The sequence below is a fragment of the Pongo abelii genome, chromosome 17 (assembly GCF_028885655.2).
Source record: "Pongo abelii isolate AG06213 chromosome 17, NHGRI_mPonAbe1-v2.0_pri, whole genome shotgun sequence".
NCBI classification, from domain to species: domain Eukaryota; kingdom Metazoa; phylum Chordata; class Mammalia; order Primates; family Hominidae; genus Pongo; species Pongo abelii.
Window position 1 is genome coordinate 36,233,729 of NC_072002.2, and position 19,954 is coordinate 36,253,682.

Genomic DNA, 19,954 nt, shown 5'->3' on the forward strand with positions numbered 1-19,954 from the left:
CCTTGGTTTCCCCATTTATATAATGGGGATGGTAATAGTACTTGCCTTATAGAATCTTGTAGGGGTTAAAAGAGATAAAGTATCGTTATTATTATTTCATGGAAAAACGCAATTCAGGGGACTCAGAGATAGCTTAGCTGTGGGTTGATGGTGTCTGGGTTCGATGCATTTTAACCACAATGATGACAGATTTATGTGTAGCAGAGACTTGGGGACGCTGGTGTCCACAGGACGGTGGTTACACATTAATTTTTCACATATGAATCTGATCACACCAAGAAAGCCACAGAACCCCATCAATGAATAGGATCTTCATAATAAAGTTTTTATGGCAGAGGCAAGATCAATCCTTTAGGTAATTAGCAATAAATAGTATTGGATGTCTATACACAAGACACTCTGGTCAGTGCAGAGGACCTAGCAGAATTGGATCCAGGCCCTCCTCTCTCAATAAATTTACCATCTTGATAGGGGGGCAAGACATACATGTAAATAGATAGATAGTAACTCAAGATAACGTATGTCAAATGCCAAATGAGTTGTACTGTAGAGCAAACGTATTTGTGTCTTATCTCTTCCACTCACTCCCTGAAGACAGAAACCACATCTGTCTTGCTCATGATATGTCCTCTGCACACATCTGCATTATTGCTAAGGCTTCCTGAATACTTACTTTGGCCCAGGCACCATTCTCAGTGCTTCACAGGCATTAGCTCTTTTAAGCTTATCACATAGACTATGATGTAGATACCGTCATCAGCCCATTTTCAGGAGGGGAAAAGTGGGTGAGAGAGAAATGCAAAAACTTGCTCAAAGGCACATGGGAACACCTGTTACCACTCTGCAGTGTCCATTGCACATACTAGTAACTTTTCCCAGCTGCCCCCTCCAGTGCCTAGTGCTGTACCTGGCACAAGGGATGGGGAAATGCATTTCTGGGGAGCCCGCCAGTGTTCCAGATGCTGCTAGGCACTTAACGTGGGCCTTCTCACTTCATCTTTACAAACTCCATTGAGGTAGGGACCACGATGTTCATATGAAGGAGGAAGGGGGTTCTGAGAGACCAAGGATGTATGCAGGGTACAGGCTGGCAAAAAATGCTTCCTGGGCCAGGCACGGTGGCTCATACCTGTAATCCTAGCACTTTGGGAGGTGAGAGGATCACTTGAGGCCAGGAGTTTGAGACCAGCCTGGCCAACATGGCAAAATCCTTTGTCTACTAAAAATACAAAAAATTAGCTGGGCGCAGTGGCACATGACTGTAATCCCAGCTACTTGAGAGGCTGAGGCAGAGAATCGCTTAAACCCAGGAGGTGGAGGTTGCAGTGAGCTGAGACTGCGCCACTGCACTCCAGCCTGGGTGATGGAGTGAGACTCTGTCTCACACACACACAAAAAAGTTTCCTGAATGATTTACAAACCAACAGACTGACTTGAACTGAGACAAGTTTGGAGCTCAGAGGACTGGGGTGGTGAAGGAAGTCTTTTCCAAGAAGCAGTGTGTCCACTGGATTATGAAGGGATTGAATTTGGGTAAGCAGGAAATGCAGGAGAGAGATGGAACTGGAGTGGGAAGGCTGCACAGGAGCCTTGGCAGTGAGCTCGTGCCAGCAGGCTGGTTGGAGTAAACGATATGTGCAAACAGGCTGGAACAGTGAGAATGGTAGATAAGGGACAGATTATAAGAGGACTTGAGTGCCAAGCAAAGGAGGAGAGACCCTGAAAGAACAGAATCCACAGAAATAAGCTGGCTGTGTCTTGAATGCTTAATGTTTCTGGATCTTTAACTGGGTCCAAACATTTGATAAGCCTGCCAGCATGGCCTTTAATTTCTTCATGCTACAATTATATTGAATTACATAACATCTTTCATCAAGGCCACTGGAAAATTACACAAAACATTTGTTCCATACAGCATGGGAAAGTTTAAAAGTCTTGCAGGAAAATGCCAATGTCCTTCTTTTCCTGTACTTTTGAGTTAAAGGGACACTCTGAGGTCGTACTGCCTCATTGTTGAGGAAATGGAGTAGGCAGTGAGGACCAAGGCATAGACCCTGCTGTAACCTACCAGGAGAGCTTAGTGCTGCTCCCAACTGTTCATTTCAGTGCCAGGTGCCCTGGGGTGCCAGATCCACAGCTATCTGTATCACTGACACTAGTTTGGGTTTCTGGCTGTGTGTGTGACCTTTGACACAGCTCCTTACCACTCTGATTTTTGTTTTTCCACCTGTGGAAAAGAGGATTATAATGGTTCCACTTCCTTTGCTTACCTGGCTATGGTGATGAATGTGCTGGTGTTTGCTGAAGGCCAATGGGAACCTAGACATCACATAAGCACCTGTGCTCTGACTCTGGGTAGCACCCAGATGGTGGTGGCGTTTCTCTATTTGCTCTCATTACAAAGACAGAATCTCGTTCAATGCCCAGTTCCTTTGCTTTGTCCCATTATAGTGAAGGCAGGATTATGGACGGGGGTTGGGGGATGATGGTGGTGTGGTAGAGAAAATAAAGACACCAAGAGGGTTGTTTGTTTTTCACTGGTGTTTCATATTTTGTTAGCTGTGATTTCTGGACATTGGAAAGTTGTAAAGAGTTATCTTCAGTATCTTGCAAGTTATACTTCAATTATAAGCATATAGTGCAGTGGCTTACACCTGTAATCTCAGCACTTTGGGAGGCTGAGGAGGGAGGATTGCATCAGCCCAAGAGTTTGAGCTCAGCCTGGGCAACATAGTGAGACCCCATTTCATGAGGAGAGAAATAGGTGTATATATATATATATATACATATACATATAAATACACATAAACTTTGCCAAAGTTGAAGGTTGGAAGATGAAAGAACTGGTATTTAGTGCTCTAATTTAAAATATAGTTCTTTTAGTACATAACTCTTCTTTTTTCATTCATTTTGGGAAAAGACGCTGGCTTTTTTTTTTTTTCAAGGAGAAAGACAAAAATAGCTCCTTAAACTACCAGAAAGTATTTGTTAAAAGGTCCTTTGAAGCTATTGTAGAATCTTCTGTCATTGGTTCTAAGCCTCAAAGAAGTAAAACCCCAAGTAAACAGTGTGTTAATTATTGGTCGTGTGGAACTTAGAATGGAAGACCAGACTCCTCTGAAAACATTTGGGATTTTCCTCAAAATTCCATGTATTTTTCAAATGGATATTTGAAAACCTTTGATTAAACAAGCCAGCCTTCTTGTTTTCCTGTCCTCTATCAGGATTCAGACTCAGTTGGCCACCCACTGATATGAATCTGTAAATAGATTAAATCCTCCCTTTGAACACACTGGTCCCTAACTTGCTATCTTATGAAAATGTTTGGGAGATGACAACATCAGACCAGCACTCAGCACAGACCAGCATGTCTGCCTTTTGCTAAGGCGACCTGGGAGGCTACAGGTCTTTTGGAGAGAAAAGGGAGAGCCAGAGAATTATAGAACAGAAAATAGGCCTGCACAGAGTCTAGCATCCCTGACCCTCTGACCATCATTCCATGTGTGAATGCACATGTGTGTGAATGTCGGGGTGGGAACGTTGATTCCACAGGGATCCCACTGTATTTCCATTTAGTCTTGTGCCTTGTGGTAGGCGGGAGGAATGTGGAGAACAGGGTTTTAAAAAATATGTATTTTCATAACATATGAGACCCTCTAATCAATACCTGTGCCTGGTGGTGCGTGTCTGCCTATTGTGTCCAGCTACCTGGGAGGCTGAGGCAGGAGGATTGCTTGAGCTCAGGAGTTTGAGCTGCAGTGAGATATGATTGAGCCTGTGAATGGTCACTGCACTCCAGCCTAGGGAATATAGTGAGATCCCCATCTCTAAAACAAAACAAAACAAAACAAATATGTATTTTCATTGTCTCGTTTCTAAAACCTAATCTGGCCAGGCGTAGTGGCTCACGCCTGTAATCCCAGACTTCGGGAGGCCAAGGTGGGTGGATCACCTGAGGTGAGGAGTTTGAGGCCAGCTTGGCCAACATAGCAAAACGCTGTCTCTACCAAAAATACAAAAATTAGCCAGGCGTGGTGGCAGGTACCTGTAATCCCTAGTAGGGAGGCCGAGGCAGGAGAATCACTTGAACCCAGGAGGTGGAGGTTGCAGTGAGCCAAGATTGCGCCACTGTACTTCAGCCTAGGCAACAGAGCAAGACTCCGTCTCAAAATAATAATAACAATAAAATAAATAAAATAAAACCTAATCTTTCTGCCTCCTTCCCTCACCTTCTAACATTCCGTATTTTCTCTCATTTATTTTACTTTTTTCTTTAAATGAATCCCTTCTGCTCTCATCTTCCTTATTTTTCTGACATAATCTCCTTTTTGTCTATTTCCTAATTTTTACTTTTTTCCTATTTATTTTAATTCTATTATTAAACTTCCTCCTCTTATTTGTTTTTCTCTTGCTACTCTCCCCAGGGGCTGTAAGTCAGAGAACTTGAACTTGACCCAGAGCATGGCCAGACACATCAGCTATACCCTACATCACGTTTCTTTAAAATAAAGCCTGCCAGCACAAGAGGCTTGTAGAGTTTGCCATGGTACATGTACCCAGGGCTCTGCTTTTGTTCACGATTCTGTATTCGTACTGTGATTTTAATAGCTGCTAATCAAAGAAAGAGGCTTTCTACTCATTGGTAAGCTGGCAAAGAGCAAAACAACCAAATACCTGACAAGCAGCTGGTAAGGAGGTTGTGCTGGAGAAATAAACATGCAATTGTCTTCCCTTCCACAATTCAGGCCGACTTGCATTCTCTTTACCTGGTGTTTGTAACAGAGATTCCCGGAGTTCCTAAACTAGAAGTGAGCCTTTAGAAGCAATTTGCAAAGATGCCATAGCTGCAGAAAACTAATGAAGTAACCAGGTTGGGGGTATGAGAGTCTGGAGAAAAGAGGAGAACTAAGCTAAGAACTGTCTGAACGTTTTTTCCATATTCAACCTTCAGCACCTCTGAAGCCCACCCCAGTTCTCTATTTGCCCCCATGCGTGTATTGCTGTTCCCAGTAAAACAGGGGCTTTAGCACAGTGGTTAAGGCCTCTGGAATGAGACTAGGTTTGAATTCCAGCAAAATAACCTCCCGAAGGCTCAGTTACCTTGACTGAAAATAGCTACAATAGGACCCGTTGTTAAACTAGATGATCCAAGTCAAACAGTTGGCATGGGGTCTGACGCTAATAAGTGCTCAAGTTGTTGTTCTTACCCTTGCCCACTATTGAGGAAGTCCCAAGCCTCAAAAAGACTTAATGGAGAGCTACATGTGCTCAGAGTCCTCCCTTCCCCAGGGAGAGGCAGGAAACTCAAACCCTACACCAGCGCACAACAAGTGCCCTGCCACCAGGCCCAGCTCCTCCTAAGTTCACCTACTTCATAGTGAGCCAGAAACTATTTTAAAGGAAAGTGAGAAAAAGTCTTTTACTGTTGTGATAAACATTTCCCTCTAATATCAGTTATCTACTAATCTACTACTGTGTAACAAATCAACCATAAAATGTAATGGCTTCAAACAACAACTTTTTTTTTTTTGAGACAGCATCTTTTTTTTTTTTTTTTTTTTTTTTAGATGGAGTCTTACTCTGTCACCTAGGCTGGAGTGCAGTGGTGTAATCTCAGCTCATTGCAACCTCGGCTCCCCGGGTTCAAGCGATTCTCCTGCCTCAGCCTCCTGAGTAGCTGGGATTCCAGGTGCCTGCCACAATGCCTGGCTAATTTTTGTATTTTTAGTAGAGATGGGGTTTCACCATCTTGGCCAGGCTGGTCTTGAACTCCTGACTTTGTGATCCACCCACCCCGGCCTTCCAAAATGCTGGGATTTACAGGTGTGAGCCACCGTGCAGGGCTGAGACGTCTTACTCTGTCTCCCAGGCTGGAGTGCTGTGGTGCAATCAGAGCTCTCACTGCAGCTTCAACCTCCTGAGCTGAATCCATCCTCCTTTCTTGGCCGCCCAAAGAGCTGGGAATATAGGTGTGAACCATTGCGTCCGGCCACAACAACCATTTTTATTTACCCATACCTCTGTGGGTCAGCAATTCGGGTTGGGCTCAGCTGAACAGTTCTGCCTGTCTTGCCTGGGTTAGTTGGTGGGCCGGCTGGGACAATGGCTTTCGGTGGTCTCACTCACATGTCTGGCATTTGTTGCTGTCTGTCGGGGCCGTCTCTGTATCTGGTCTCTTTTCCTCAAGGAGGCCAGCCAGTCTGGGCTTTTCACAAGGTGGCGGCATTCCAAGAAGACACACACAGAAAGTCTGGCCTCTTGAAGCCTAGACTCGAGTATTGCACAGTGTCACCTTAGCCACAATCCACTGCAGGACCCCTCAGCCTCAAAGCATAGGCAAACAGACTCTACCTCTTGATGGGAAACACAGCAAAGTCATACTGCAAATGGATATGCATGTAGGAATGGGAGAAATTATTATACCCATCTTTGCAAATAATCTACGAAAGTCCACCTCTGGCCATAATAAATCACGTCCTTCTTTCATGGGCAATACTTATTCCCCAAAAGCTTATCACATTAGGGCATCAGGCCTTGAAGTCCAGGATGTGGTCTTTAATATTAGATCCAGATCTGGATGAGGCTCCTCTAGTAAATCGTAAAAAGTGCCATAGTAGGTTTAGAGTCAGAATGGTGAAGAGAACTTGTATTTTTAATTCACAGGAATCTGCACCATTCTGGCTGGGTGCGGTGGCTCATGCCTGTAATTCCAGTACTTTGGGAGGCCGAGGCAGGCAGATTTCTTGAGGTCAGGAGTTCGAGACCAGCCTGACCAACATGGTGAAACCCCGTCTCTACTTAAAATACAAAGAATTGGCTGGATGTGGTGGGCGGGCACCTGTAATCCCAGCTACTCAGGAGGCTGAGGCAGGAGAATCATTTGAACCTGGAAGGTGGAGGTTGCAGTGAGCCCACATCATGCCACTGCACTCCAGCCTGGGTGATGGAGCAACACTCTGTCTCAAAAATAAAAAAAGAAAAAGAAAAGAAAAGAATCTGCACCATTCTGCCCCTAAACATACTATGGCACTAGAAGGACCAGACAACCACTGTGGACATTCCCATTCAGAGACTCACAGCAGTCACTGGTCCATGACAATTCTGAAATCCAGCTGGGTGCATTTTTTTTTTTTTAAATTTAGATGGAGTTTCACCCTTGTCACCCAGGCTGGAGTGCAATGGTGCAATCTCGGCTCACTGCAACCCTCCCAGGTTCAAGCGAGTCTCCTGCCTCAGCCTCCCGAGTAGCTGGGATTACAGGCATGCGCCATGACGCCCAGCTAATTTTTTTTGCATCATTAGTAGAGATGGGTTTCACCATGTTGGCCAGGCTGGTCTCGGACTCCTGAACTCAGGTGATCTGCCCGCCTCGGCCTCTCAAAGTGCTGGGATTACAGGCGTGAGCCACCGCCCCCGGCCGGTGCATGTTTTTAGATCTCTTTACTCTAAGGGCAGGGAATTCTCCTTGATTAGGGCCCAGTTTTGCTAACTGGAAGTGGTTTTCTAGTCCATTGCTCTCCTTGACTCTTGGTTCTGCCCTCTGGGCTCTTTGCTGCACTGTCTCAGAGGTCCTATCCTTTTCTCTAGGAACAGCCCGTCTTCAGATAAACGGCTTTCTCAACCTGCTTCCTGCCCATGGAAAATTGGGGACCCACAAACCTTTTCCATTTTGAACAAACTCTGTCCCCTTTAGTCTCATATAATATATCTCCCTTAAAACTGTATGGATTTCTAGTAAATCAAATTATAGTCACCTCTAGTAGGTAGACTTCTTTTTAGTTTGAGCAATGAGTCAAGCAGCTACGGGAAAATGCCTTGAAGATTTGTGGAGCTCTTATCCAATAAGAGGACCCACTAGGCTTTCTGAGGTATTGATCAGAGAGTTTTAAAGCCACACCTTTGATTTTATCTTTTTCTGAAGCCCTTGCTTTCTCTGATAATATTTTGCTAACTCAAGAGACTTGGAGATGAAAAATGGTTTTATTTTTCAATCGAGCACATACCAGACCTTCTAGAGTCCCTCCAAATTCTGCTTGCAAACTGAGTAGTCCCTTCTTTAGCTTATCTTTCTCTCTCCAAACAGAAATCTTCTTACTCAGATCCATAGTTCATTAGGTACATTTTCTATCTTCCAAGCTACTGCAGATGATATTTTGCCCATTGTTCTGTCACTACATAAAACAGATTGCAGCCGGGCTTGGTGGCTCACACCTGTAATCCCAGCACTTTGGAAGGCTGAGGTGGGCTGATCACCTGAGGTCAAGAGTTCAAGACCAGCCTGGCCAACATGGTGAAACCCCATCTCTACTAAAAATACAAAAATTAGCTGTGTGTGGTGGCAGGCGCCTGTAATCCCAGCTACTCGGGAGGCTGAGGCAGGAGAATCGCTTGAACCTGGGAGGCAGAGGTCGCAGTGAGCCGAGATTGCACAATTGCACTGCAGCCTGGGCAACAAGAGGGAAACCACGTCTCAAAAAACAAAAACAAAATAAAACAAAACAAAATCCAAAAAACCAGATTGCCTTTTCCCCCAGTCTCCTACTGCAGTTTCCTCACAGCATTTCCAGCGTCTACTGTCAATTTCCTTATCATTGGCCAGGCTCATGCTTATAATTCCAGCACTTTGGGAGGCCAAAGTGGGCAGATCACCTGAGGTCAGGAGTTCAAGACCAGCCTGGCCAATGTGGTGAAACCCCATCTCTACTAAAAATACAATAATTAGCTGGGTGTGGTGGTGGGTGCCTGTCATCCCAGCTACTAGGAAGGCTGAGGCAGGAGAATCTCTTGAACCTGGGAGGTGGAGGCTGCAGTGAGCCAAGATTGCAGCACTGCACTCCAGCCTGTAGTGTGGAGGGAGACTCCAACTCAAAAAAAAAAAATTTCCTTATCATTTTTCCAGCTTATGCCCTCTACCTGGTCCTAAAGCCAATGCTACTTGTTTTAGGTTATTTATGGTGGCGCCCCACTTCCAGTACCAATTTCTATATCAGTCGTTTATTGCTGTGTAACAAATCTTCCCCAAATGCAGTGGCCTTAAATGATAATGATTTAGCTGGGGGTGGTGGCCTGCACCTATAGTCCCAGCTACTTGGGAGGCTGAGATGAGAAGATCACTTGAGCCCAGGAGTTAGGTACCAGCCTGAGCAGCATAGTAAGACTCCGACTTAAAAATAAATAAGTAAATAAATAAATACCATTGATTTGCTCATAGTTCAGTGGGTCAGCAATTGGGGATGGCCTCATTTGGGCCGTTCTCCTTTTGCCCTCAGCTAGGGTCACTCATGTGACTGTAGTCAGGTGTCAGGTAGGCTGGGACCGGCTAAGCCTATGGCCTCACTCACACGCCTGGGACGTGTGTTGGCTATCAGCTAGGCCTCTCTCTCCATATAGTTTCTCATTCTCAAAGAGGCTAGCCTGGACTTCTTCAGAACAGCAGCATTGCAAGAGGGCAGGAGTGGAACCTGTACAGCCTCTTGAGGCCTAGGCTCAGAAGTCATACAATATAATTTTTGCTACATCCGACTGGTCAAAGTTAGACACGAGGTTGGTCCACAGGTAGAGATAGGGAAATAGATTTTACCTCTCATGGAAGGAGGGGTAAGGCCATTTTAAAAAGGGGCATATGAACAGGAACGGGAGGAATTCTCAGTCCATTTTTCAAGCAATCTACTGCAAACATAGTCTTGAACATGATATTCAAAGCCTGTCTTATCTCCCCACAATTCTATATGTCACATGAAATATTATTCCTCCTCACATTTTTTCCATTTTAAAAATTGTGGTAATATAAACGTAACAAAATGTACCATACCTCTTCATAGTTATTCAACTATTTTTTTTTTTTTTTGAGACAGAGTCTTTCTCTGTCACCCAGGCTGGATAGAGTGCAGTGGCGCTATCTCGGCTCACTGCAAGCTCCGCCTCCCGGGTTCACACCATTCTCCTGCCTCAGCCTCCCGAGTAGCTGGGACTACAGGTGCCTGCCACCTCACCTGGCTAATTTTTTTATTTTTTATTTTTAGTAGAGACGGGGTTTCACCATGTTAGCCAGGATGGTCTCGATCTCCTGACCTCGTGATCCACCCGCCTCGGCCTCCGAAAGTGCTGGGACTACAGGCGTGAGCCACCGCACCGGGCGTTATTAAACTATTAATGCATTATTAGTGTAATTAGTGCATACCATTGGTGTAAAGGTGAGTATACCACTATCTGAGCTTCTTCCATCCCACCCCCTTATTCAATTACCCATTGGTTGCCAAGCTAAAAGCATTCAGGCATCAACTTAAAGCGAAAACCCCTCTGTGTCTCTCCTTATTCCACGCCTTTCTCATGAAAAGCCAGGAAAAAGGTGAGGCTTTGCTGTAGTAAATTCTCTCGTAGACACTCCTGCCTATTTTTCCTAAGACTCTAAACACACAAGTCACTGTTTAACTTTCTGGGTATTATATTTTACTGTCTGATGTCTTAGTCATTTCCAGCATCCTGGGAATAAAGTTGATAGCAGGTAAGAATTATCATCCCTGACATACTGCTGAGCCTGTGGCTTAGTTATAAAGAAAACCAGCTATTCCCTCACTGCTCATTGTCTCTTCCATTTGAGTTAGAACGTGAGTATATTGTTGTATTCAAGAACTGCTTCAGGCCGGGTGCGGTGGCTCACGCCTATAATCCCAGCACTTTGGGAGGCCGAGGTGGATGGATCACAAGGTCAGGAGTTCGAGACCATCCTGGCCAACATGGTGAAACCCTGTCTCTACTAAAAATACAAAAAATAGCTGGGTGTGGTGGTGCATGCCTGTGATCCCAGCTACTCGGGAGGCTGAGGTAGGAGAATCACTTGAACCTGTGAGGCGGAGGTTGCAGTGAGCTAAGATCGTGCCACTGCACCCCAGTCTGGCGGCAGAGCTAGACTCCGCCTCAAAAAAAGAAAGAAAGAAAGAAAAGAACTGCTTCAGCATTTCAGGGGTATTCCAATAATTATAAAGTTGCTCAGCCAAGTAACTTTTCATATAGCTGGTTTACATTGTGAAGCCATTTTCTTAAGGTGTAAAAACAAACTAATTATTATCATTAAAAATATGTATTTAAAAGTCCTCTTTCATACAGATTAAATAACGTCAAACCTTAGAAGTGACCAGAAATTAACTAGGAAATTTGGAACATTGCGAGGGAACAAAGAAGAAGTTGTCCAACTTAACTATAAATTGAACTATTTTGCAATTTTCCTCCAAAACAAAAACAAAAACAACCCCCACAAAATACTTTCTACCCCGAACAACTTCAGTAATGCTATTTTTCTTTGCACCCTGACTGTCCTTGGTCTACATTCCCGGCTGCTTTTTATGTTCCAAATGTCTGTTTACTTTCAGAAGAAACAAACAAAAGGAAACACTGAAGGGCACCTCTTTCAACATTGACCTTCAGTGAACATTTTGGCTCATTTAATTCCTCCTCTCCTTAGAACCAACTGGATACTCAAACTCTGTAAAGGGCTGTGGAGGAGGCAACAGGAGCGAGAATCATCTGGGAACAGCCCTGTGCCACTTTTAACAAGCAGTCTTACAACTGTACAAAGCAAGGCAACTTTGTTCTTGGTAGTTGTTGAGTTTGCATCTAATATTCCTGGGCTGCAGCACTCCTGTTTGTACAACGTGTAAGACGCAACACGGTGAATGAGTCAAGTCTGGACTTAGGAGCCTGAATACCTGGGTTTGAATCTGGCATCACCACTTACCAGCTGTATAACTTTGGGCAAGTTACCTAACTTCTCCTGGGTCTCAGTTTCTTCATTCGTAAAATGGGAATAATAATAGACCCTCCCTCTTTGGGATATTGTGAGGACTAAATGATTAGAAGCACGCTTGCTACTCAGAAATGTTCTACGTGTTTAAGAAATTAAGAATAAGGCTGGGTGCAATGGCTTATGCAGCACTTTGGGAGGCAGAGGCAGGAGAATCACTTGAGCCAGCAGTTCGAGACCAGCCTGGGCAACACAGTGAGATCTCATCTCTACAAAAAAAAAAAAAGAAAAGAAGAAGAAATTTAAAACAGGCCAGGCATAGTGTCTCAAGCCTGTAATCCCAGCACTTTGGGAAGCCAAGGCGGGCAGATCACGAGCTCAGGAGTTCAAGACCAGCCTGGCCAACATAGTGAAACCCCGTCTCTACTAAAAATGCAGAAATTAGCTGGGTATGGTGGCGCAAGCCTGTAATCATAGCTACTAGGGAGGCTGAGGCCAGAGAATCACTTGAACCTGGAAGGCAGAGGTTGCTGTGAGCTGAAATCATGTCACTGCAGTCCAGCCTGTCTCAAAAAAAAAAAAAAAAAAAAAGAAAAGAATAAATAACAAACTTATTTGATGGCTCTGTGGATACAAACAGAACATTAATGCATTAAAATATTCTACGAACTTGAAGGGGTGTTGTAAGGAGAGGCTTTGTCTTTTCAGTGTCCTTAATGAGAAAAAACCCTTGTTTTCTGAGGCTTAAGATAGGACTATATAACCATTATAGTAATTATAAAATATTATTTGTAATATATAATATTTTAGGAACCTCTTTGAGGAAAGTCTTTATTACTCTTTTTCCTCAGGTATTCCTACCCTTCTACCCCTACTCCTGCATGAGAGAGTTTCATTTAGCGTTTAAGCGCGGGAACTTTGGAGGGAGGTAAAGCTCTGTGACCTTTGATTGGAGGGAGGTAAAGCTCTGTGACCTTTGAGTGGGTTTCAGTTTCTTCATCTTTAAAATGGGTGTGGGATTTAGTGTGAAAATCAGAACAGCTAAACAAGTAAAGCACTTAGCACTTGGTGGGGGCTGGTGGGTCATGCCTGTAATTTCAGCTCTTTGGAAGGCTGAGGAGGGTGGATCACTTGAGCCCAGGAGTTCAAGACCAGTCTGGGAAACATAGCAAGACCTTGTCTTTACAAAAAACACAAAAATTGGCCGGATGTGGTGGCTGGTGCCTGAGGTCCCAGCTAACTCAGGAGGCCGAGGCGGGAGGATTGCTTCAGCCTGGGAGGTCAAGGCTGCAGTGAGCCATGATCCTGCCACTGTACTCCAGCCTGGGTGACAGAGTGAGACCCTGTCTCAAAAAAAATTATTTCTATTATTATTATTAAAAATATTTCCCCTAATCCCAGATCATGTTATCCAGACTAAGGCCCTAGGAAAGTGAAGATTTTATCTGGCTCCTACAAACGTCTCTATGACAATCAGCAAGTGACAGTCACTGATAATATAACAGCAATTAACCCCAAAATTTCTGGAAGCTTTTTGGAGGACCAAAGAAATAACAAGAAAAATATTGGCCTGGAATATTCCAGAAGATACATTCTGAGGCTGAAAAAGAGAATTGGAGGAAGCCTGAACTTTCCATATCCAAAAACTTCTTTGGTCAACAGTCCCATTTTTGGTTTTGCCCCGGAGTCATTGGGAAAATTATCTGCCTTCTTTTGGGTCCTGGTTTCCTCATTCAAAAATGGATCTTACGATATAATGTTTATAGGCAAGAAAAAAATTGAAAAAAGAAAGTAAAAATGGAGAGGTTACCTTGAAGATCCTCTTTACCTCTGAGATGTTTGGGGAAGACCTCAGATGGAACTGGTTTCAGCCAGGTCATCCATCCATTCACTACCACAAAGGAAACCAAACACAGCCAAGATAAGAAATTCCCTTTCAACAAATATCTTGTTATTATGCTGATTCTCAGTCACATAATCAGTCTAAAAGCAAATCCCATCTCAATGGAATTTATAAAAGGATTAGGAAATGGAAAAAAGAGGGATATGTTAGCAAACTCATTTGATTAAATTTAAGCCCATTTCCCTTCATCCTTTACTTTTTTTTTTTTTAACCAAAGAGGGTGGAGAGCACAAACAATTCACTGGCTCTCATGCTTGTATTTTAGGTTTCTCTATTCATGGCTGGCTGTGTAACTGACCTGCTTTTAGGGGGCTCATTTCTTCGGTCATAATACTGAAGGAACATAAATAAAGAATCTCTTTAGGTGTAGCCTCCCTTGATGTTTCAACAACAAGAAAAACCTAAGTTAGGGCAGGACACAGAAAAGACTCTTTCAGTCTCAGTCCAGAGAAAGAACACGTGTCACTTGGACTTGCAGTAGAAGCTATGGGCTTGATAGCTAAAGCTGTTTTCTGCTTTTCTCTCTTGTTTTATTTTTGTAGATTACTGCTAGTTCCAAATAATTGAACTGTGTCAAATGAAATTCCACTCAATCTTTTTTTTTTTTTTTTTTTGATGGAGTTTTACTCTGTCGCCTAGGCTGGAGTGCAGTGGCATGATCTTGGCTCACTGTAACTTCTGTCTCCCAGGTTCAAGTGATTCTCCTGCCTCAGCCTCCAGAGTAGCTGGGGTTACAGGCACGTGCCACCATGCCTGGCTGATTTTTTTTTTTTTTTTTTGTAGTTTTAGTAGAGACAGGGTTTCACCATGTTGGCCAGGCTGGTCTCAACTCCTGACTTTGGGTGATCCACCTGCCTAGGCCTCCCAAAGTGCTGGGATTACAGGCTTGAGCCACAGCACCCGGCCGGAATTCCACTCAATTTGATTAGCATTTAGAGGAGTTCTTTTGACTTCTGTTCTCCTAGATTGAGCAGATTAAATATATTAAACAGTGCTGTTGTCTATTATCAGATGGCCACATCCAAACCTTTGCCTTCAGATTTGGCCCAACTCTGGGTCAAGTTCTCCTGTATGATAGTAAGGGATTTTGAAAGGGACAACGTCTAGGTTTTCATCTTCCAGTTTTTGTTTTAGCCTTGGAGAATTTGAGGAGGTAGGGTGTTAATTAATTTTACAGTGGTACAGACATCTGCGTAGCCCCTCATAATGTTGAAGCACCCTCAGAGCCACAAAATAAATGTATTCTTGTGACAGTTCTCTGAGGCCTGTCCTGTGAGCATCCTTCTTGTTTTATTTTTTTTGAGCTGGGGTCTCACTCTGTCACCCAGGCTCTGGAATTCGGGGGCACCATCATGGCTCACTACAGCCTTGAACTCCTGGGCTCAAGCGATCCTCCCCTCTCAGCCTCCTGAGTAGCTGCGATTACAAGTGTGTGGCACCACACCCGGCTCATACTTCTTTTTCTGACAACTTATTTGTGTGTGCTTTATAATTTTCAAACTGCAATTTTAATTCTCCCAGCAAATTTGTAATTTTAGTGTTATCATCATGATTTAAAAAAGAATAGGCTGGGTGTGGTGGCTCACACCTGTAATCCCAGCACTTTGGGAAGTCAAGGCAGGAAAATTGCTTGAGGCCTAGAGGTGGAGACCAGCCTGGGCAACATAGAGAGACCCTGTCTCTACCAAAAGAAAAAAACATTGAACACGGCTCGCACTTGAGCCCAGGTGTTGAAGCTGCAGTGAGCCATGATTTTGCCACTGCACTCCAGCCTGAGCAGCAGAGCAACATCCTGTCTCAAAAAAAAAAAAAAAAAAAAAGAATAAATGGAAATTTCCTGTTCCAGTGGCTTCCCTGAGGCTTCCTGCTGGCTAAGGTCTGCCCACTGTGGACCCACTTCTCAACCCCAGCTCATAGGATGATCCTAAGTAGTTCTGGCTCCACATGACGCCAACTCTACCTGTGATCTGCTTCTGAGCCTCTGGACCTCAACTGCACTCTCTACTGTACATTTCCTCACACCTTGCTGAAGAGCTCACCTTAGAATATTTCAGCAGCTTGCTTGCCTGCCAGTCTCCCCTCTAAGTTTGTGAACTCAAGGGCAGGGACTGCCTCCCTCTTTGTTTCTCTAATGCCCAGAATAGTGCCTGACACATATGAGCACTTGGTAAGTGTTTGTCAATGAACAAATCAATAAGTTCACCTCACTAGGCAGATTCCAAAGCTTATAAAATATTTCACAGATACTGCAATTTTTGTATTTAAATATTTTGGTATAAATTAGCATTTTGACTATTCCTGATAAGGAGAATTAAAACCATTCATGTTTCCTTAGACAATGTTGTCCATTCACTCCCATCTAAGTCTTGGAATCTTATCAATGAACAAATATTTGAGTACCTACCATGTTCAAGGCACTGTGCTAGGCTCTGTAGATGAATCAAAGAAACACAAGAGGCGAACCCTTAAATAATTTACAGCTTTATGGCAGGACTGACAATTCTTTGTCCACTCAAAGGTCTTTCTGTGGAGTTTAGAGTACAAATAATAGTCATGGGGTGAGAAGAACTATGAGAGCGTGTGCATGAAGAAGTTTTGCAGAATGCCATCATATTGTCCATTTAGAGTCTTCTATTTCAAGACCCTCAACTATGGCTGGTTAGGGAGATGAGCATAACTTTTAGAAGTTAATTCTCCAGATAAATAAAAGGGACACTGCAGAAGTTTACATGTTACAAAATGCAGGAGACAGGGAAGTGTGTGGCATAGTAACCCTTTCATCTTCAAGGCGAGAAAAATATGGCATTGTCCAAGACAAACAAGCTATAAATTTCAGGCTTGAGCTCCACCAGATCTGCCTCCTAAATACAGCCCAAATCAAGGCTGTCAGGACTGAGTCATTCGCAAGTCACACAACATGAAAGAGATCTCTGCAGCCAGTATCAGCCCTCAAACTCCCAAGGGCTGGTCCTGTCTCTCCCAAATCCAACTTAAACTCTCAGGGCTCCAGCACTGGAAAGCGACAAAGTAGAAAATCTGCAGGGGCAGCCAAGAACACCTTACAAGCCGAGGGGAATGGGGTCTTCTTGGAGCCAGAACTGTTAGTTGTAAAACTCTCAGAGCCAGACAGAGGGAAGGGAACAGATTTCTTTGGGGTTCTGTTGTTTATACTTAAGTGTTTGGACTTAGAAGACCACAATCGGCCTGTAAAGGCCTTGTCATTAGAGATTACAAAGAGAATTACTTTGGTGTAGCCAGACACATCTTCTGTTTTTCTTTTTTTTCTTTTGAACGTCTTAACTTTTCTATTTGAACAGTGTCAAATTGCTTGTATAGTTCTGCAGGCTCTGCCCTTATATGTAGTTTAAACAGTGACAGCCAGCATTTACTAAATGCTTATTACTGCCAAGCACTGTTCTAAATGCAACAACCCTGGAGGTGGGTACTGTTATTATGACTATTGCAATTCCCATTTTACAGATAGGAAAACTGAGACAAAGAGAAACTGAATACAGCTGGTAAGCAGTGAAGTTAAGATTTGAACCCAAGCTCATGTCTCCAGAATCTGCCAACATAACCTCTAAGTTCTGATGGCTCTCAACAGCACAGCTGGGGCAGGTTCATATGCATAACAAAGAGAAAACTAGGCTGGGCACGGTGGCTCACGCCTGTAATCCCAGCACTTTGGGAGGCCGAGGTGGGCAGATCAAAAGGTCAGGAGATTGAGACCATCCTGGCTAACACAGTGAAACCCCATCTCTACTAAAAATACAAAAAAAATTAGCCGGGCGTGGTGGCGGGCGCCTGTAGTCCAAGCTACTCAGGAGGCTGAGACAGGAGAATGGAGTGAACCCGGGAGGCAGAGCTTTCAGTGAGCCGAGATCGCGCCACTGCACTCCAGCCTGGGCAACAGAGCGAGACTCCGTCTCAAGAAAAACAAAACAACAACAACAAAAAAAAACGAAGAGAAAACTAAACCATGCTGTAGATAATTCTTTCTGAAGCTATACTTGGAGACTCAGATTCTGAGGGCACAAAGCCAAAATACATTAGTGGGCCAGTTCTGATCCTGCCTGTCACCATCCAAGGTGTCAGGGGGAAGAAGGAAGCCTGTTCTCCCAACCTTATGTCTCCAGTTGCAACTTGCCTGGTGCAGTCACGGAAGAATGGAGCCTACTTTCAGAGGGACTGAAAGGGCACTGGGGTGTTGTGTGGTGGCGGGGAGTAGAGGCAACTGAGGTGTCAAATGCTTTCAGAAGAGATAAGCCAACATTGGTTGGTGTAAGTTATGGAATTCTCTCCAGTGTTTAGAAGCAAGGAATTTGATATGGATACACCAGCATGTATTCAAAAAGCATATGGCTGGGTGCAATGACTCATGCCTGTAATCCTAGCACTTTGAGAGGCCAAGGTGGAAGGATCGCTTGAGGCCAGGAGTTTGAGACCAGCCTGGCCAACATGGTGAAACCCCATCTCTAATAAAAATACAAAAAATTAGCCAGGAATGATGGCGCGTGCCTGTAGTCTCAGCTACTCAGGAGGCTGAGGCAGGAGAATCGCTTGAACCTGGCAGGCGGAGGTTGCAGATCGCGCCACTGCACTCCAGACTAGGTGACAGAGCGAGACTCTGTCTCAAAAAACAAAAAGAAGTTCTGAGCTTACTTTGTTACTCTGGAGCCTTTACAGCTGTTAAGCTACTAAATAACTGAAAGTCAAGTTAGGGAGCCCAACTATGAACACTTAAGTAGCAGTGGCATCCTTAACAGTGGGGGTGAGGATATCAGGAAGCAAATGCATGCTGAGAGCCAGCCAGGTCAGAGGTCTCTGAACAGAGAGCTGATGGAGGTGAAGAAGTAAGGGGGTGGAGGGGTGGAGTGAAGCCCAACACAGGAATACAAAGGATCTGTCCTGGGTCCACCAGAAAAAGAGGTCTGTGGGTTGCCCAGCCTTGCCCCATTTCTTCTTTCCCTCCCTTCCTCCCTCCCTTTTCTTTCTCCTCTTCCTCCCTTCCTCCCTTCTTGACGGGTCCTTCTCGACAGGGGTTTTGCCCAGTCTGGTCTCAGACTCCTGGCATCAAGTGATCCTCTTGCCTCAAGCTCCCAAGCAGCTGGGATTCCAGGCACTCTGCTATGCCCTTGCCTCACTTTCCGATAAACATGGCCATCTCATCCCCCACCTCCACACTCACTGCTAGAGATACTGCTCTACTCCCCCAAACTGAGGTGGTCCCTGGTTATTTTCAGTGGATCTCCATTAGCCAAGATGTTATCAAAATTTTCTTCCTGTAATTTATTTTGGACCAAAATAGGAGTTTGCTTTCATTTTCCACATATAAAATGATCACACCGTATTTTTCAAACTACACCCACCCCTCCCCGGAAATTCTGAACCTCCTCCACCCCACCCCACCTACCCCCAGCTGTGGCCCTGATTTCCCCTGGACCATTGGTTGCAAAATAAGTAGTATGGATGGGTGGGTGGAAGAGATAAGATCCTCTGGGAGGTAGGTTAGAGCCAGATAACAGAGGGCCTTAAATGTTGCCTCCGTGGCTGGGCGTGGTGGCGTGGGCCTATACTCGCAACAGTTTGGGAGGGTGGGGTGGGAGGATCACTTGAGCCCAGGAGGTTGAGGCCCACAGTGAGCCATGATCGTGCCACTGCACTCCAGCCTGGGTTACAGAGTAACCCTGTCTCAAATAAATAAATAAATAAATAAATAAAAAATGTTGCCATGGCAACCACTGTCACCTGAGGCACACATTCTTCTTACGTGAGGTGGGTAAAGGAGGGTCATTTAGGATGGCACAAGAGTGAAGTGAGCACACCTCCAGGGTACCCTCTTCAGCTCGGTTCTTGTTGAGCGGGGAAGAGGTGGTCTGATACAGGAAAAAACTTGCTTTGGTCAACCCCGAAGCTGAAGAGATGGGTTTTCCATGAGATCTGTCTCTGAGCCCAGCGGCTTTTCTTACCCCAGAAAAACCAGGAGAAAAGGATCTTTCCTATACTGCAGACTCCCTCAATTTCACTCCTGTAGGAGGAGCTGATATATGGTTTTTAGTTCTAACTTGGTATCTGCAGGTAGTGCTGCAGGGACAGAGGTGGGAGCACCACTCTAAGCCATTTTTATATTACAAATGGCAAAACAAAATTAATGCGTTGACCTGAAATAAGAATGCATGAGTTATAGAAACTCATGCAGTGGCTCATGCCTATAATCCCAGCACTTTGGGAGGCCAAGGCAGGCAGATCACCTGAGGTCAGGAGTTCAAGACCAGCCTCGCCAACATGGCAAAACCCCATCTCTACTAAAA